This window comes from Jatropha curcas, chromosome 6, assembly GCF_041381405.1.
Source record: "Jatropha curcas cultivar XTBG-Jc1 chromosome 6, XTBG_Jcur_1.0, whole genome shotgun sequence".
In the NCBI taxonomy this organism is placed as follows: domain Eukaryota; kingdom Viridiplantae; phylum Streptophyta; class Magnoliopsida; order Malpighiales; family Euphorbiaceae; genus Jatropha; species Jatropha curcas.
In genome coordinates this window covers 25,326,732-25,333,080 of record NC_143156.1, presented here as the reverse complement: position 1 = coordinate 25,333,080, position 6,349 = coordinate 25,326,732, and the positions used below count along the sequence as shown (strand labels likewise).

Below are 6,349 nucleotides of genomic sequence, written 5' to 3'. Positions count from 1 at the left end.
AAATGAATAAAAAAAAGAAATAAAGTGGGAAGACATTATTCCCACAATAATGTGTTTCCATTTAGCTCTTTCATCCCTTCCTTATCACATTATTTCCACTAAACTATATTTATCTTTAACTACCAATCCTTTCACAAGTTTGCCCCATTTATAATGTTTCCTCATTTAGACCCTTCCATTCCTTTCTTAATTACATTACAGCTTTGCTCGTCGCCGGAGGTATGTGATAACTTTTAAATCCTAGCTTGGCTCCTGGCCGGAGATGTTATTCTCACCGTATGCAAAAGAAACAGAGATGGTAATGCTGCTTTATATCTCTTATTGGCCGGTTGAGATAAATTCTTTATGATTTCATTGAATAAGGGACCATATTTTCTTCTTTATGATTTCTTCTTTCTATCCAAAGATATTTCTTGGCTGATAAGAATTTTTTTTTTCTTTTTGAAAGCAATTTATTTGCAGTTTGTTTTCATATAAGTTTTTTACTTAACTATCAGTTTTTTTTTTCTCTTATTTTTTTGAAGAAGAATTAGCAAACAAAAATTAAAGTTTACAAAACCACAAATTGTAACGTATGAGATTCTGTTTTATGTTTTAAAAAAATTACTTTCCTACAATATCTCCTTCTCTCAGATATATCTTTTCTTTTTATCTTGATTTATCTTATTTTTTTCTGTAGAATTTATCTAGCTGGGCCTACTTTATTTTTCATCTAATATCATCTACCTTATTTAAACGATTGAAACGTTAATCCCATCACTGAAAGTTTTTTCCTTTTTTATCATTTTCAGACATGGTAGTTTGAGTTTAAAGACTTCCATACTCCTCTATCCTTCTAACAAAGAAGGTCAATTCACCAGATCAGCACTACCCGACAAGCTTCCTTCAGCGATGACTTCTACACCTGAAGATGCTTCAGAAAAAGGTAAATTCTACGCAATATTTTGTAGATTTTTATTATTGAGATGTTAAACTAAATTTTATCAAAATTTTATAAAAATAGATGAAATATCAAAATCAATTCCGTAAAATAATCTAATTTTTTATGAAAAAATTACGGATCTCCTTTTACAAAGTTATTTTTTAATTTTTTATTTATTTAACTTATTTATTTTATAAAATTTGATCAAAATTATTAAAATTTTTTAAGAAAAATATTTTCTTGTTTATTGTATTTTTTATTTTAATATTTTTTAATATTTCTTTACTATTAAGTAGTGAAAAAGATTTAAATTAAATATATATTTATCATTAAATTAAATGTAATAATTTTATTAATATTATTTTTATTTTATATATTTCTTTCAATAAAAATATAAAAAAATTATATAGCATAGTAGAAATATAATTGATATTATTTTTTATTTTTTTGAAATTATTATTTTAAAGATATTTTAAAAAAGGGAAAATAATTATTTCGTCCATGAGGTTTGACATAATTATTTAAGTAGTTTCCGACATTTATGCAAGCATTGATAACGTCCCTGAGGTTTACTTACATCATATTAATTGGTCCTTCCGTCCAAAAAATACACTTTTTCCGTTAATTTTAAAGTTTTGGTGGTGATTTGGTTATGGAGATGATGGTTGACAGAGACACGGTGGTGGTACTGAAGACCGCATTGGATTAAGGAAGATGATGAAAATTTGAGTTTTAGGTATTTTAGAGGAAAGGGATTGAGAATAATGTTAATGAAAACTTATAAAGGATAATTTTGTCTTTTCCTCTCAAAATTAAAGGAAAAAGTGTATTTTTTGGACAGAAGGACCAATTAATATGACGGAAGTGAACATAATGTTATAAATATTTGTATAAATGTCGAGGACTAATTAAATAATTATAAGCGAAATAATTATTTTTCCCTTTAAAAAATAAAAGTAAAAGAATTTCAATTATTAATTTATTTTATATATGATTAGTGAACTCAATTGAATTACACGATTTAAATTAAGTATACAAAATATAAATAATTATTCATAAATAAATTATATTCAAATATATTTATAAATGAATTTTATATTTTAAATTCATTTATCAGAGTATAAAAAAAATTTAAAAGTTAATAAAAAACTGTCACCCGCGATGAAAGAAGTACGAAACAGCAACAATAGTTTCTGACATCCCATTAAAAAGCACTTTATTAAGCATTGATAATCATTTCGGGTGAAGCAAAGTGGTTTGAAAGCTTAGCCAAAGAGTTTATTAGCCGAAGTTTCGTAGAGCCAGTATACCATCTCTCTCCAGATTGCATACAAATAGCTGCAAAATCAAAGAATCAACTTTTGTTTCAATCTCAAATTTCGATAGAAAATGGTTTGGACATTTTTTCTATGACTCATTATATCAAGTTATTTGACAGTTTTGTATTTTGATTGTATAATGTGTTTTACATTGGAATCTAAACCTGATTGCTTCTATATTATTATTTCTGGTTTTTATGAATCCTATTTGCCTGTTATGTTGATTAGTTACTTTTCAAATTGGGATAAACTTTTAATTATTCTATCCGATATAATGTTGTTGCCTTCAATTATCTAGTTATCATTGGCTTTAGATCTTATTTATTTATTTTGATATAGATAATTATGTGCAAATTATATGAACAGGGAATCCACATTTACTTTGATTGAGGCTGTTATCTATAATGTTGAATAAAACAGCTCTCTACTGTCTTTGCGCTTGAGTTCTGCTTTTGTTAACCTCCCACCGTCCCACGGGCCATCTCTCACCCTAGATTCTTTCAAATCGCCGTTTTCTCCTTAACAGCAACGAAAGCCAAAACCATTCATCCACTGTCGACCATGCGAACATTGAAGCCCCACCATTGCCAGATAGCCCAGAGGTAAATTGGGCTCTTTTTGGCTTCTAATCTGTTACTTTTTTTTTTTTTTTTTGCTTTCAGAAGGTACAGTGTCCTTTGGGTAAAATGGGTTTATTTGTTTTTATCAATTGCTGCTTTAATGCTGTGTTTGTTAATAGGTAAGTTTCTTATGGATAAAGGATTTTCTAGATAATGTTCTGTTTTTGTAAAAAGCTCAAACAATTTTAAATAAATCAAGCATATATTCAATTTTAAACTTTATCTATGATGTTGGATAAAAGAGGTCTCTGTTGGCTTTAACGCTTTACTTCTGCTTTTGTTAACCTTCCACTGTCTCACGGGCCATCTCTCACCCCATATTCCTTCAAGCCACCGCTTTCTCCTTAACAGTAAAGAAAGCCAAAACCATTCATCCGCTGTCTACCATCCGCACATTGAAGCCCCACCATTGCCTGATAGCCCAGAGGTAAATTTTTCTCTTTTTGGCTTCTAATCTGTCACTTTTTTTTTTTTAATTTTTTTTGCTTTCAGAAGGTACAGTGTGTCCTTGCGGGTAAAATGGGTTTATCAATTGCTGCTTTCAATACTGTGTTTGTTAATAGGGAATTTTTTAATGGATAAAGGATTTTCTAGATAATGTTCTGTTTTTGTAAAAAGTTATTACTTTGAATACTTTTTTGAAAAATGAAAAACTTGTTCCATTATAAGTCATCATTATCTCAAACAATTTTTAATAAATCAAGCATATATTCAATTTTAAATTTTATCTATGATGTTGAATAAAAGAGGTCTCTGCTGCCTTTAACGCTTCAGTTCTGCTTTTGTTAACCTTCCACTGTCTCACAGGCTATTTCTCACCCCAGATTCCTTCAAATCGCTGTTTTCTCCTTAACAGCAATGCAAGCCAAAACCATTCATCTGCACATTGAAGCCCCACCATTACCAGACATCCTAGAAGTAATTTTTTTTTGGTTTTGGCTTTCGTTGCTGTTAAGGAGAAAACGGGCGTGCGATTCCCTATTTTAGGTGATTATCTCCTCCTTTTGCAATTAGTGGGGGGTAATTGTTAGCCAGATTGCTCGGAACGACATCCATACGATATTGGGGGCTGAAATTCTAACTCAGTAAGAAGGTTTTGGGCTCAACGTACATCAATTTCACACCATATTTAATTCTATTTGGAGAGGGGTTGAGGACCACCCTTACCTTACTGCTCAGAAGAATTAAAATTTGTTCCCCTTGAAGAGCCTGTCCATAAAAAGAAGGTGAAAGGAGAAGTACTTCCTTATTAGTCATCATCTGGATTTTAGGATACCTTCCAATTGGAGCCGATGGGCTCCTCAGTTGAGGCTTCCTCAGGTCTTGACCACTGTTGAGGCTAGGCAGGTCAAGGCCTTGAAGCGTTATGCCCTAAATCCTCCTCCCATTGTTTCTTTGCTGGATGCTAATATCCCATTGGGTCCAAAAACTTGTGTTTCAAAGATAAGGGGCCTATAGGAAACTAGAGGTGAATTAGGTCCTAATTGTTCTCCTCTTATTCCATTATTGACTTTTCTTTTAGCTTCTTTCTTTTTTGTAGAAATGGGCCCAAGATTGTCCAAGGAGATGAAAGCGTGTTTGGCAGCGAATAGAGACTAATTAATTGCCACTCAGTCTGGGTAGAGCCTTGGGGAGGCTAGGGAACCCAGCGCTCTAGCCTAAGGCGCTCTGAGGTGACGGTTATAGTGTCTCCCGTGTGTCCTCTTATGGTCGAGCTACCTACATCTGATCCCCTGAGTGTGACGGCTTCTGATCCACCAGTTGCTCTTCCTGCTGGCTAGAAAACTATTGTGCCAAAGAGAAAAAAGAAAAGGCAGTGAGGTGGTGACGATAAGCCTCACTCTCCAATCTCTGAGAAAGGGCTTGAGTTACGGATCGTGATGAGAAGGAAGTATGGGAAGGATGCCTCAGTTAGTAGCGGCCAAGTCGCCCAGGCTCTGGCTGCGTAGTGTGCTCTTCCTGCCGACTTGGTTCGACTAGAGGGCCTGAAAGAGGAATCATTTCTTGATCAGATTGATAGTGGGCTTATAATGGTATTTCCTCTTACATTCCTTGATTTTTCATGCTTTTCTCTTCCTTTTCTCATTTCGCTTATGTATTGCGATCTTTTGTGGTTCTGTTTGTTTCAGTTGGTGAGTGCCTATAATGATACCCGTTGCTGCGTAAAGGAATCGCGGGAGCTGGTCACTACTCTGACCAAGGACTTAAAGGTTGAAAAGTTGGAGAACTCTGTCCAAAGCTAAGCGTTGGAGCATAGCCGCTTTGTGGAAAAATAGAAGGACAAGATCCAATCTATCTCCAAGGATAGGGACACACATCTCGACTCCTCCCTCAAGCTCAGTGCTCGGGTGGAGCAGTTGATTAAGCAAGAGGGAGAATGCATTGTCACCATCCAACAACTCCAAGCTGACCTTGCTTGGGTTGAGGATACTGCCGCCGTAATCACTTGCTCGGTTAACGATATGTTATTGCATCAGTCGAATCTCATTGTGACTAAACTTCAATCTGGGTTTCTTGATAAGGATTGGAGCTTTGTTAGCCAGATTGATGCATATCAGAACTTAGATGATGAGGAGGAAGTGGCTGCGGAGGCTGGAATCTTAAGTGAGGGTGTGCAAGATCCTGCTATGGTTTGCGCCCTTAGGCTATAATCCAGGGATAAATAGTACCGAGATGCTACATAACAGATTATACAGAGTTATTATCAGAGGTATAGGTCGCACCATGTTCTGAGAAGTGGAAACCAACATAAAAAAATTTCTTACTCTTTACATACACTCATATACAAGATAACACATAGTAGAAATATATCTTTTATATGGTTGACCATATATAGTACAATCTCCCTTAATACATGTATACAAAACTGAGAATGTGACATATGCAGACACAACTGATCATGATCTTAGTTCCGTTTCTGCCAGTCTGAATAGTTGAAAACCTGACTGCTAACGCGTCTTGGAGACAAAATCTAGAAAAATATTAGCATTTTCTATAAGATGCCACTCAGTGAGTAAAAATCATCATAAATGATTTTTTGAAATAACATAGCATATCATGAGCATCTCAAATAAAGCACATAGTGAACTCCCAAAAATCAAAATATCTCTAACTCCTCGGGCCACCAATTCCCGACATCAACAATTATCACATAATAATAGCCATTCATCAAATCATTCACAGCAATAGTGTGTAGATATCACATCATTTCCATTGATAAAAATTTAGAGCATAGTCATTCAAGGCATCATGGATACGATGCTACAGAGATATAATTCAGAAGTATGATGAAGATGATTGTCAGATTATTTATGTTATGACATGTCAAACCAAGCTCGCCCTCGGGGTATCAGATAACAAATTTCAAATATTGATTTAGCTTGCCAGCTTTCAGATCAGATTTTGAACACATAGCTCCAGATTTTCAGATTTATGAGCATGCTGCTTCAGATACATATTTGACCTTATAGCTCCAAATAACAGATTAT

General features: G+C 34.0%; 1 long non-coding RNA gene across 7 annotated transcripts; it reads left to right on the top strand.

The window, feature by feature from the left end:
• On the top strand, positions 1–5,784 carry LOC119369691 (uncharacterized). Of its 7 annotated transcripts, none has more exons than XR_016321281.1 (5): positions 1–298; positions 792–925; positions 2,608–3,288; positions 4,402–4,894; positions 4,991–5,784. It is a non-coding gene; the product is annotated as an uncharacterized LOC119369691 (long non-coding RNA). The 7 variants fall into 7 exon arrangements; XR_016321282.1 differs by having other exon boundaries at positions 4,384–4,894; XR_016321283.1 differs by having other exon boundaries at positions 2–298; positions 2,608–2,843.
• Positions 5,785–6,349: the final 565 nt, after the last annotated feature.